The 13627-nt window shown below is 42.1% G+C and overlaps 2 protein-coding genes across 3 annotated transcripts in view; one reads left to right on the top strand and one right to left on the bottom strand.

Annotated features, from left to right (window-relative positions):
- TG (thyroglobulin) overlaps positions 1–13627 on the bottom strand; it is a 429523-nt gene that overhangs the window by 80874 nt on the left and 335022 nt on the right.
- SLA (Src like adaptor) overlaps positions 1624–13627 on the top strand; it is an 82837-nt gene continuing 70833 nt past the window's right edge. For both annotated transcript variants that reach the window (XR_003943847.1, XM_030219386.1), the window contains exon 1: positions 1624–1747. The gene's annotated coding sequence lies outside the window, so the exon portion shown is untranslated. The remainder of the gene's footprint in view (positions 1748–13627) is intronic.

Raw genomic sequence — 13627 nt, 5'->3', positions numbered from 1 at the left:
TATATACTATTTATAGCAGCATATCCTATGAGGCAGTGGCGCAGCCACAAGGGGGCCTCAGGGGCCTAGGCCCCCTCACTGGATTCTGGCCCCCTAATATTAGGGCACCGGGTGCCTGCTGCTATGGCTGGTGGGGATTCCAAGCCCTGCCAACCAAAGAGGTTCTCCACTGGTGTTCTGTCTGTCAGCAGCATTTTCTATGGGCTGCTGCAGCTGGGCTGGGATTCTCACTCCACCCCATGCATGCTCAGTTTCTGTAAAACTGCTCTATGCATGCTCATTTTTAATGCATGCATGGGGGCAGGGGGAGTCTGGCGCAGGGATAGCAGCCCATAGAAAGTGCGACTGACAGAATGACGGTGCAGAACCTCTTTGGCTGGCGGGGCTTGGGGATCCCCGCCAGCAGCCGAAGGTATTTGGGGTCGTGAGGAGGGGGCAGTGCGGAGGACAAGGGGCAGGGCAAAGTTTTATCTTCCTCCCCCCTCTGTCAACTCAAGCCCCTCAAAAATGATGACCTAGCTATGTGGCTGCTATGAGGGCTTCTCTTTGTATCACATGAACACGCAGGCACATGAAGGGGTTTATAACTAGTGAAATCTATTTATGCCTCCAACTTCACATTTATAGGCACACAATTGTGGAATGCTCTACCCAAATTAGTCAAATGTACCCAGATCTACTTAAAATTCAGAAAATTATTGAAGACTGTAATGTTCAAAAAGGCTTATTCTCCAGGCTCATCATAATTCAGATTAACTTCTAGTCTAACAAAGATTCAAAGACACTAATTATCTTTTCATCTTTACATATTGCTGTTTCAAATGTTGTTTACTATCTTACTTTTTAACTGTATAATTGTACTTCATGCACTGTAGCCGTTTCTACAGATTGTGTAAGCCACATTGAGCCTGCGATTGGTGGGAAAATGTGGGATATAAATGTATTAAATAAATAAATAATTGAGGCTGGGTTTGTTTTGAAGGAGGTGTCACACTTACACTTATACAGGTAAGCACTCTAAGTGCTATTCCATAAGGGCATGCATGAGTGCAAAGGAGTGCACATATGAGCGTGGCTCCCAGCTATTTGTGCATTCTATCCACATTTAGGTGTCCACAATTACACCACATCTATGGCTGCTATAAGTATAGGCACCTAAATGTTCAGTGTGCTGATACTGAGTTATACTAGTATTCTGTAATGGAATCTGGGTGCTCAGATGTCATTATAGAATAAGCTTTCACCAAGATGTCTTAGGGCGCCTGCAAGGAGATGTCCATTTACATTTGTGCCACCTTACGGATTAATTCGTACTAAGTATTTTAAGCATGCAGTGTTCTTAAAATATTGAAGACATGCTTGGGTTTCATCGATTCTCACTAAAATATCAATAACTCAGAAGGCTTAGTTGTCAGTTATTCAACCCTTTCTTCACGCAGTCGCAGAGTCTAAAGAAAGCACAGAGCAGATACACACAGTGGTTACTGAAAACAGGAACCTCGTTTTTCGCAAGCCTATCAAGTCTTCCCTGATAGAGCAGAGGAAGTATGTGGCCTGTTTGGCAACTGCCGTTCTACATGAATGCTTGAACTTCACAACAGTGAACCTCACACACTCATTTCTGTCACTTTGCTGGTTGCCCTTTGATGGAATAGAAACGCCATACAAACACAAAAAAACAATGTGAATTCCTTGTTTCACCATTACAGCTCATGAAAACCAAGGAAGGATGGACAACAATTAAAAGGTACATTTCTATTTATAAGAAGCAGAACAGCACTTTCTCTCTAATGGAAGGGTGAACATATATTCAAAGTTTTCTTAAGAACTTTGGTAGAGAAGGGTGAGGTGGAGCAAAGCTGATAAACTAATACACTGTAAACTGAAATTGATGACTAACTTTTAATTTTGCTTTGCATGTCTAGCAATATATGGGGAGTGTGTGAAGCAGGTTTTGAACTAAACAAGACTGTGTTTTTGTTCATTCTTTGCCATGTGAGGTATTTTTAGACTGAAATAATTGTGGTATATGTAGAGTGAAATAAGAAGCTATTGTTGTAGATGATCCATGAAACTCCTAAGCACTGCAAAATGCCGGCCAGCGTCAGAAGCAGGTTGTTGGTTTTTTTTTTCAGATAAGTTGTGTTAATTCTGAACACTAAACAAAGCGTCTTTGTGCTCTGTAATATTCTATGTTTTGTCCTACCCCTTCTTGAATAAGAACTAAAGAACTATATTAATGTTTGGTCAAGCTCTGCACAATTTAAGTGGGTTATTGTTTTTTTTTAGATTTGTACATCAGTTACATTTTTGGAATTATGATGGTTGTTGATGAACAGCACATAAAATCTGCAGGGATCTATCTACTCTTTTCTCTTAATACTAAGCTTGTTTTTTTAATCAGTTCATGGTTGCTGGGTCAAATGCATTACCTCCGTTGCTTCAGAAACTTCTCAAGTATACAAATATATATTTTCCCTCAGATAAAGCAGATGGAAGGGTCTACATGTATTATTGTACCGGTCTCCTTTGGAGTTCATTTTTGAAACAAAAATTACCTTCCTTCTGAAAATTAATCACAGCATACAGAAGCATGCATGTACCTGTGGATCTTGTGTCCCATATATGGCAAGACAGTTTAGGATGGGCTGGAGTGGGCTTCTACAGCAAATCCATTAGCTGGAACATAAGTATAGTGCCATGTGGACTTCTACGGTCTACGTCCCAGGAATGGCAAAGAAACACCAGGATCAAATATTTTATACCGCATTCATTGCTGGGCAGACTGTACTACTACCATAGCCCTTACAAGTAAAGGGGGCACCTATATGTGGGTACAGTGGGTTTCTGGTGAGTTTGGGAGGGCTCACAGTTTCCTCCACAAGTGTAACAGGTAGGGGAAGGTAGAATCCTGGGTCCATCTGTCTGCAGTGCACTGTGCCCACCACTAGACTACTCCAGGGACCTGCATGCTGTTCTAATGGACCGGAATATAACATCTGAGGCTGGCACAGAGACTGGCAAGTAATGTTTTTCATCACATTTTTAAGGACGTGGAGGAGGTTAGTGACCTAGTAGCATCCTGAATAATAAGTGCTAGTGATAAGGAGAAAGCATCTGAGCAATCACAAGGCCAAAACCAGAAGGATGCTTGGGTGCATAAAGAGAGGCATAACCAGCAGGAAAAAGGAGGTGATAGTACTGTTGTATAAGTCTCTAGTGAGGCCCCATTTGGAGTCCTGCGTGCAGTTCTGGAGACCGCACCTACGGAAAGATATAAACAGGATGGAGTCGGTCCAGAGGGTGGCTACAAAATTAGTAAGCGGTCTTGAATGCAAAAATTATAGGGACAGGCTTAAGATCCTCAACATGTATATGCTGGAAGAGAGGAGGGAGAGAGGAGACATGATAGAAACGTTTAAATATCTCAAGGGCATTTATGTACAGGAAGAGAGCCTTTTTCAATTGAAGGAGAGCTCTGGAATGAGAGGACATATGTCAAAGTTAAGAGGGAATAGGCTTAGGAGTAACCTAAGGAAGTATTATTTCACAGAAAAGGTGGTGGAGGCGTGGAATGGCCTCCCGGTGGAGGTGGTGGAGTCGAGGACTGTTCCAGAATTTAAAAAGGCATGGGATAAGCATGTGCGGATCGCTTAGGAACAGGTAGAATTAGGGGTTACAGAGGATGGGCAGACTGGATGGGTCATATGGCCTTTATCTGCCGTCATGTTTCTATGTTTCTATGATTAACCCCCAAAGGATATTTATAAAGAGTTATAAGCAGCTGTGGTCCATCTAATAATGAAATATATAATAGCATACATATATAATATATAAAGGTTGATTCAAGCTGAGATTGTAAGCTCCTTTGAGCAGGGACCGTCCATCTTTGTTAATTTGTACAGCGCTGCGTAACCCTAGTAGCGCTCTAGAAATGTTAAGTAGTAGTAAGATGTATTTGAATATGTTTTTAACGTTGGATTAACGGCTGCTTAAAAAATAAATGTAACTATATTGTAAAAATGTTTTAATCCCGCAACGAAAACATAATCGAATATATCATCGGCCATTACCTAAACAGTTCAACTCTAGTACAACAATAGCATAAGAAGTAAATAAACCAACCAAGCAAGCCCTAACAGCAACCAACATAATTAAGTAGCTCGGGAAGATAAAGCAGGCAGCATCTTAACATAAATAAATCCAAGAAACACAGAGGCAATATTACAAAGAATTTGCATGGGTAAAAATACTGATCTAACAAGAGGTTCAAGTGCACGAAGATATCAACAATACGCGTAGTTTGAAAACTATGATGTACTCGAGTCGATATTCAAAGTAATTTAACCGGTCAGAAATGGCTCCTGGCTGGTTAAATCGCCTGTTTGGGGCTTACTGGTCATCTTTAGCAGCAGTTAACTGGTTAGTGCTGCTGGAAATGTCCGGTTAGTGGCTAGAGCAAAACTGGCTATTTTGGGGGTGTTCTGGGGGCTGGTGTTGGCACTTGGCTGGTTAAGTGCCGATATTTAGCACTTAACCGGCCAGGTTAACTGCATAAATAGGACCACATAAAATCACTCCTATCTTTATAGCTACATCATGCAAGGTTCCACGTTAGGAGTCACGGACCAAGAAAGGGATCTAGGTGTCGTCGTTGATGATACGTTGAAACCTTCTGCTCAGTGTGCTGCTGCGGCTAAGAAAGCAAATAGAATGTTAGGTATTATTAGGAAAAGAATGGAAAACAAAAATGAGGATGTTATAATGCCTTTGTATTGCTCCATGGTGCGACCGCACCTCGAATATTGTGTTCGATTCTGGTCGCCGAATCTCAAAAAACATATAGTGGAATTAGAAAAGGTGCAGAGAAGGGCGAAGAAAATGATAAAGGGGATGGGACGACTTCCCTATGAGGAAAGGCTTAAGCAGCTAGGGCTCTTCAGCTTGCAGAAAAGGCGGCTGAGGGGAGATATGATAGAGGTCTATATAATAATGAGTGGAGTTGAACGGGTAGATGTGAAGCATCTGTTCACGCTTTCCAAAAATACTAGGACTAGGGGGCATGCGATTAAACTGCAATGTAGTAAATTTAAAATGAATCGGAGAAAATGTTTCTTCACTCAACTCTGGAATTTGTTGCCAGAGAATGTGGTAAAGGCGGTTAGCTTAGTGGTGTTTAAAAAAAGGTTTGGACGGCTTCCTAAAGAAAAAGTCCATAGACCATTATTAAATGGACTTGGGGAAAATCCACTATTTCTGGGGTAAGCAGTATAAAATGTTTTGTACTTTTTTGGGATCTTTCCAGGTATTTGTGACCTGGATTGGCCACTGCTGGAAACAAGATGCTGGGCTTGATAGACCTTTGGTCTATATGGCAATACTTATGTATTTATGTAGTGCCCCATAGCTGAATATCACACTTAGGGGCACTTTTACTAAGCAGCATTAAGCTCTACGTGTGTGCCCAAATGAGACTACCGCCAGGCCAGCACCCCCCTGGCAGTAATTTCAGATTTGGCATGCGCCCATAACGCCTGAATGAATTATTTATTTCCTCCCACGTGGGCCGTTTCCAGCAGTAATTGGCAGTTGGCATGCACCGACTGGTCACTGTGTTTGTAGCGCATGAGCCCTTACCATTAGATCAACGGGTGGCGTTAAGGGCTCAGGTCAGTTTTAGATGCGCACTAATTTCAGTTTTACTGCATGCCCTTTTCCCGTCACATTTTTTAAAAAAAACAACTTTTTTGCAGATGCGGTAAAAACTGGCCCGGTGTGCGCCTAATACACGTGCATACACTGCTGCAGGCCACTTTTTACCATGACTTAGTAAAAGGGCCCCATAACCCACTATGTTTTAGCCGGCTCTGCAAACCTGGAAATTCAATGCCAAAGCCCAAACGTGGCCCCGGCATTGAAATTCTGGGCATAACTCCAGCAGCGGTCAACAAACTGCTGAGCACTGCCGGCTGAATATCGATCCCTATTATGTTCATTGTTTTTCTTTACAGCACTACCCAACAAAAAGCAGGTGCAAATTTGTGCAGGCACTTCTGTGTGGGGTGGGGGGATAATGAAAGCAAAGCTACCTGCTTAGTTTTGCTTTTAATATTGCTGCCAAAACTACGGATAAAAGCTACCTGCAAGGTTTTAAAGAGTGTGGCCAGTTTTAGTAATCTCACTTTAAAAATGCTGCAAAACAATGTAAAAGCAATAAAATAATACAAAATGCATAAAACATCAGTGTAAAGTCAATTACCTAGCCTCCAATCAGCAAGCGGTGGATGTAAGAATAAAACAATCCAACAGTAGAATGTGTTCGGTTGATGGACATGTTTTTATATACTTATTTATTCAGACTTGCTATACCGCCTTTGCTAATATATAGTTCAAAGCAGTTTACAAATTTAAAAGTAAAATAAAGCAGTTGTGGAATGCATTACCTACAGCCCTGAAAACTATTGATGAAATAACTAACTTTCGGAAATCTTTGAAGACACATCTCTTCAACAAGGCCTACAAAGAGAACCCATAACCTTACAAAACTACCTACCAGCACACCCAGCTATTAAAGTCCACCTCTATACTATCCTGCCTAACACCATCCTTCTCACTACCCTTTCTTAATCTTTGTACATTACGAATTGTATCTGGCATCCTGTAATGACCATGTCATAACAAAACTCTGTAAGCCACATTGAGCCTGCAAATAGGTGGGAAAATGTGGGATACAAATGCAATAACTAAATATAATACTCAGAAAAAGAACTACAATTTAAATAGGAAAGAACAGAAGTAAAGAAAACACAGGACAGCAGCCAAGTAAAAAAGATTACACACAGTGAAAAAGGTGCAGAGAAGGGCGACTAAAATGATAGCGGGGATGGGACGACTTCCCTATGAAGAAAGATTAAGGAGGCTAGGGCTATTCAGCTTGGAGAAGAGACGGCTGAGGGGAGACATGATAGAGGTATATAAAATAATGAGTGGAGTGGAACAGGTGGATGTGAAGCATCTGTTCACGCTTTCCAAAAATACTAGGACTAGGGGGCATGCGATGAAACTACAGTGTAGTAAATTTAAAACAAATCGTAGAAAATGTTTCTTCACCCAACGTGTAATTAAACTCTGGAATTCGTTGCCGGAGAAAGTGGTGAAGGCGGTTAGCTTAGCAGAGTTTAAAAAGGGGTTGGACGGTTTCCTAAAGGACAAGTCCATAAACCGCTACTAAATGGACTTGGGAAAAATCCACAATTCCAGGAATAACATGTATAGAATGTTTGTACGTTTGGGAAGCTTGCCAGGTGCCCTTGGCCTGGATTGGCCGCTGTCGTGGACAGGATGCTGGGCTCGATGGACCCTTGGTCTTTTCTCAGTATGGCATTACTTATGTACTTATGAACTAAATTCAGGTTTTGGAAAAGGCTTGTTGAAAAAGCCAGGATTTAACTAGGGATTTGAATTTCTTTTGGAATGATTCTGCTCAGATAGCAGGGGGGGGGGGGGGGGACAGAGAATTCCACAGGGCTGGAGCTGCAAAATAGAATGCCTGATGCCGTGTAGATTCTAGAATGGCTTATTTCAGGTGCGGGAGAACAAGATAATGGTCATTTAGCGAACGAAGGGAGCGAGACGGACAGTAGGGGATAGTGAGATTCCTTTTATTACAGATACAGATAATAGGGTCAAAAGCAGCAATGATCCAGCCCTCTTTCATACCTCTTGGGCTCTGTTCACTGAGTTGGTAAAGAATGGGAGAAAAGTCTTATGGAATCAGGCTTGTGTGAAAAGCAAGCTATCTCAACACAAATGATAATGTCTGACATTTTCTCAAGCCCTGTTAACGGTGTGAAATAACATTTTTCAGTAATAATGTTCTGGGGTAAAAGAAAAAAGTTTGCAGGTGAAAAAACTGTTAGCCATTCTTGAAACTCTCATTTTGTATAATTTCCATGAGCCGCAATTCCAGGAATAACATGTATAGAATGTTTGTATGTTTGGGAAGCTTGCTAGGTGCACTTGGCCTGGATTGGCCGCTGTCGTGGACAGGATGCTGGGCTCGATGGACCCTTGGTCTTTTCCCAGTGTGGCATTACTTATGTACTTATAACTTGTTACAGGATGCCTAGTTTTCATAATAGAAACAGTCCCTGGAGGAAGAGGGAGGTGAGGAGAAAGGCACTCTTTACTTTCTCTCTGAAAATAATGACTGAATCACTTAGTAAGTGATGTTTTCTGAAACTAGATAGACTCACGTATCTAGGAATTTAGACCAAACCTTTATTACAAAACTTTATTATTGTGGACCTGGGGAAATAGGTTCAATTCCCACAGCAGTAGGTTGAGATCCTGGGGAACCAGATCCAATTCCCTTTGCAGCTCTGTGTGAACAACCTGGACAAGTTACTTAGCTCTCCACTGCACCAGGTATAATATATAACTTAGATTATGAGTCCATTAGGGACAGCGTAAAGTACCTGTAATAGAAGTTGTAAACTACGATGGTCACCTCAAGGATTACTGGCAGTATATCAAGTGCAGAAAATAAGTAAACAAAATCCATCCATAAGCCATTATTATGGTGCACTGTGCCGTATATGCACTTGCTTTTTCCTGAAGGGGAATTATGGGTAACCATACCGCCCCCAGTTTTCTGAATCTCAAGTGATTTGCTTGTTATTAGAGTAGAGGAGTAGCCTAGTGGTTAGTGCAGTGGACTTTGATCCTGGGAAACTGAGTTCAATTCCCACTGCAGCTCCTTGTGACTCTGGGCAAGTCACTTAACCCTCCATTGCTCCTGGTACAAAATAAGTACCTGAATATATGTAAACCGCTTTGAATGTCGTTGCAAAAACCTCAGAAAGGCGGTATAACAAGTCCCCATTTCCCTTCCCTTCCTTCTCTGCTGTTGCAATTATGATTCATACTCAATAAATTGTTACAGATATCAGCAAATCTTAGCTCTCCCATTACAGGGACACACATCAGCAAAGGAAGAGTTATAGGGTGCACACTCTCCCACCTTGGCTGTGTAGCAAGAGTTAAACTTTATCATCAGCCCTGGGAGTCATGTGTCCATTCACCAGAAAATAAGGTCAAGTTGCTCAATCGGACTGGGTTGCTGCCCAGTTTTTGGTGGGCAAACACCAGGGACGTTGTTGCATAAAAGTCGGAGTAGGGCAGGTAAAAGAACACCTGTCATTGACCTAAATTAACAAGAACCACTAATGAAACCAGAGTGCAGACAGAATTCTTAAATAAAGGAAAGCCATAAATACCAATGCAGATTAGGCCTCTAAATATCCATTAATGCTATACCAAAAAATTAAAGTGCTGTTTTTTTGTTAAGGGTAAGGTTAAGCAGAACATTAAGCTCCAGATCACCACAGAGATGAACACGTCACTGAGGGGCCCTTTTACTAAGCTGGGACAAAATGTGGTTGCGTCAGTGCGAGCGTATCTTTTGGGTGCATGCCAGGCCAGTTTTAGCCGAATACTGGAAAAGGGGCCTTTTTTTAAGGGGTCGGAAAATGGAAGTGTGGCAAAATTAAAACCAGCACGCATCCGTTTTTGGCCAGAGACCTTACCACCACCCATTGACTTAGCGGAGAGGCCTTATGTGCTACCCAGGCGGTAGGCGTGCAGTGCATGTAAACTGTTGTGTTTTTGACGCGTGCCAAATTCAGAATTACCGCTTGGGGCACGTGGTAGCCGGGCGGTAATGTTGATTTGGTGCATGCTGGGTGCATGTAGGGCCTTATACACCTTTGTAAAAGGGCCCCTCTGAGGTTCTATAACCCTGAGCTTAATAGCAATGTTTCTTTCATGCAGGTGGGTGTTATTTATACACTGCTGTAGAGCTATCATAAAATGGAAAGCAGTAGAAGCAAAGCTGCAATTGTAACACAAACACACACACAAACACACACACACTGCTAAAGTCCATCTAACTCATTCACCTCTAGATCAAAAGCACAAATTGAAATAAAAATGCAAGTGTATCAGTTTCAGCACTTTTACACTTAGATATTTAAGCACTGTAAATTTAGGGGCCCTTTTACAAAGCGGTGGAAGGGCTAGAAAGGCGTGTAGCACGTGCCAAATCAACAGTACCGCCCAGTTAGCAAACCCACCTGGTGATAATTACGAAGTTGGCGTGCGCTGTTCCCTGCAGTAGAAAATATCTTTCTATTTTCTACCACAGGGGTCGTTCCCAGTGGTAATTAGGAGCGCAGCCACATTGGCGAATGCTGCATGAGTACTGCGTGTGTAGTGCATGAGCCCTTACCATTAGGTCAATGGGTGACGGTAAGGGCTCAGGCAGTAAATAGCCGCACGCTATTTTTAATTTTAGTTCACGGCCATTGACCGCCCCCATTTAAAAAAAGCCTTTTTTCCTAGACACGGTAAAAAAAAATGGCCCAGTACGTGTGAAAAACAAGCCCCCTCACTACCGCAGGCCACTTTTTACCAAGGCTTAGTAAAAAGACCCATTAGGTCTTTATTTTCATGTTATTTAGGGGTTCTTGAAGGGTACAAAAAACAGAATGTATCTGTGTTTTTACACCAGAGGTGCTATTCTTGGTATTTTTTTGCAGGGGAGACCAATGTAAATGTTTGTGTCACTTAGGAGTCATTAGCAGAGAAAAGGTACAGAAACTTAGTGGACAATACAAAACAAGCCAGGGGAGGGGTGAGAGAGTACTGGAGGAAGTGGTGGTTTTTAGTGTTTTTCCAATGAACTGGGTGTTTTATCAGTGTTATTGGCTAAAACCTAAATTCAGAAGCCCCGACTACAAAATTTTCACAATAAAACGTGGATGCCTACCAACATTATTGGACCTGGGAGGGGGGCAGGATTGTTTTTTTATAATATATTTTTCACATATAATAATCTTTTAGGTCACTTTAGATAGGCAAAGGTCTCTTTTTTTGTTTCTTATATATATATGTTTGCTTTCCTTTGTTTTTCTCCTCATCCCCCTCCAACCTTTGATATCAGCTTCACTTCTCTGTGCAGGCTGGCAGCATGAGAGGCCTCAGGCCCACCACATACTTTCCTGCTTAGAGGTGGATTACAGCATAACATTGGCCTGGGGTGAGCCCTGAGGATGCAGGTGGAAGAGGAGTCTCTTCTTATAGCCCACCCAGCAGTGCCTCAGTCTTCTTACTGTAGGGTCTGTGGTTTTTGCACCTGGCACCGCTCGTAGCTAAAGCCCTTTACACAACTGGTTCTTCTTTCCACATGCCGAGTTGGCCCACTCGCTTACTTTTCAAACACATTTTGCTGTTCAGTCTCTCACTAGAGTCCTCCTTTTGCCACAAATCCTACGTGTCTTGTCAGCTGTATTATTCTTCACAGCTGGTTAGTTGGCTAACTTAAGGGCTCTTGTACTAGAATGCATTGAGATTTGGGATGTATGTGCTATAATGCTGAATTTTAATGTGCGGCAAGCCCAACACTAACACTGCATCAAGAAGGGGGTGCTCCCGCAATTTTTTTTTACTGCAGATGTTGTGTGGATTAAAACATTAGCCAGTTAGTGCACGGTAAGTGCAACACGCTAGTAGGCTAATGCTTCCATGCCCAATTTTCACCTATATTACATCCCCTGAATGAAAAAATGTAGAAAAAATTCAGTAAAACACAGTTCAATGTGTGGAAACAGGCAAAGCACAGCACATCCCGTTAACGTGGTTATACAGTGGCCTGTTTATGCAGGTTGACCCTGTGTAATGTGTGACTTAACGCCCGTTAGTAAAAGGGTCCCTTAGTCTTTTTTTAGGAACAGGAACAGCACTTATCCCACTTCAGAAGACCCGGTGTGTGCAGTTAAACAGTAAGCCCTCCCTCCAACCCTCTTCCCCATCCAGCCACCGATCTGCAAACTCCAAACTTATGAACATTTGAGTTGAAGTTACCTTGACATGCAATGTGGATTAAGGAAGGAGAAGCGTTGAATTGCAGCATAGTTCTTTGCTCCCTAATTCCGTCCCCCCCCCCCCCCCCCCCCACCAATCAGACTGCAGGGAAGAGCAGGGAAAGGGCTGACATCAGAACACTTCCTTGGAATCCCAGAGTCAAACCTTAGAGAGTTTACATGTATGTATAGAAGCCCAGAACAATTTCAGCTCCAAAGAACATGTCAAAAACTTGAAAACAAGCACCAAAAATCATCCGTAGAAAACCTTATCTCCCTTTCTTTTATATTGTCTTGTCATGCTTAGGGCCCTGTTTACAAAGGCATGTTAGTGTGTTTAGCACACGTACACTTAGTGTGTGCGCTAACCATGTGGGCGCCTATAAGGATATTGCAAGCATGTACATACTTAACGCGTGTTAAAAATGTTAACGCGCCTATAAAGCTGCTTAGTAAACAGAGCCCTTAGTTTCTTATCACTATGAAAGTGCACATCTCAGTGACACAAACACACACACACTCAGTCAGTCACACTCTGTTTCAAGACTTTCATGCATTACTCCTGGCAGAACTTTCATTCATTCCTTCTTTGATTGGAGAAGTTCATATATAGGGTGGAGGTGGGTCCATCAGCAGTCAGTGTACATAGCTACTCCTCCTAACCAAAAGGTGCAGAAAGTAACTGCCTCAAGCAGTTTAACACCATAATACATAAGTACATAAGTATTGCCATACTTGGAAAGACCAAAGGTCCATCAAGCCCAGCATCCTGTTTCCAACAGTGGCCAATCCAGATCACAAATACCTGGCAATATCTCAACAAAGTACAAAACATTTTATACTGCTTATCCTAGAAATAGTGGATTTTCCCCAAGTTCATTTAATAACGGTCCAAACCTTTTTTAAAGTCTGCTAAGCTAACCGCCTTTACCACATTCTCTGGCAATGAATTCCAGACTTTAATTACACGTTGAGTGAAGAAAAATTTTCTCTGATTCGTTTTAAATTTACTACATTGTAGCTTCATCGCATGCCCCCTAGTCCTAGTATTTTTGGAAAGCGTGAACAGACGCTTCACATCTACCCGTTCAACTCCACTCATTATTTTATAGACCTCTATCATATCTCCCCTCAGCCGCCTTTTCTCCAAGCTGAAGAGCCCTAGCCGCTTAGCCTTTCCTCATAGGGAAGTCGTCCCATCCCCTTTATCATTTTCGAAACTGACCTTATAGGAGGCAGCTCTGTGGGTGCTGTGTAGTGCTGGCCGATTCAATCAAAAAAGTTTCAATTTGGTACGATTCAATTCTTCAAAAAAATTTTGTTTTTTCCTTTCAAGTTGATTCGATTTAACTTGATTGAAATAGTAAGGCCCACATGCTAATATTATAACACACAGGGAAAAAAACCAAACACAAAAAACAGGCAGCAGCAACTGAGCAAAGGCAAACTTTAGTGTGAGCATGCCATGCAGTGTTACATCATGTGAAAAGTGAAGTTTGGTCAAGTCCTACATCTTCCAGTTTTTATTAAGAAAAATCATTTTGCCCACTTTGGCTGGCTTCAGACAACTGCGTCTTGCAGCTATAATTTGTCCAGAAGCAGAAAGAATTATTTCTGAGGGCACAGAGGTGGCTGGCATACACAGAAACATACTGTTCTCCAGATGAAATTGTTGTGGCTTCCTCAAAAGCTGGCAAAACATAAAC

The sequence above is a fragment of the Microcaecilia unicolor genome, chromosome 1, assembly GCF_901765095.1.
Source record: "Microcaecilia unicolor chromosome 1, aMicUni1.1, whole genome shotgun sequence".
Classification (NCBI taxonomy): Eukaryota; Metazoa; Chordata; class Amphibia; order Gymnophiona; family Siphonopidae; genus Microcaecilia; species Microcaecilia unicolor.
This window is presented reverse-complemented; position numbering and strand designations above follow the sequence as displayed.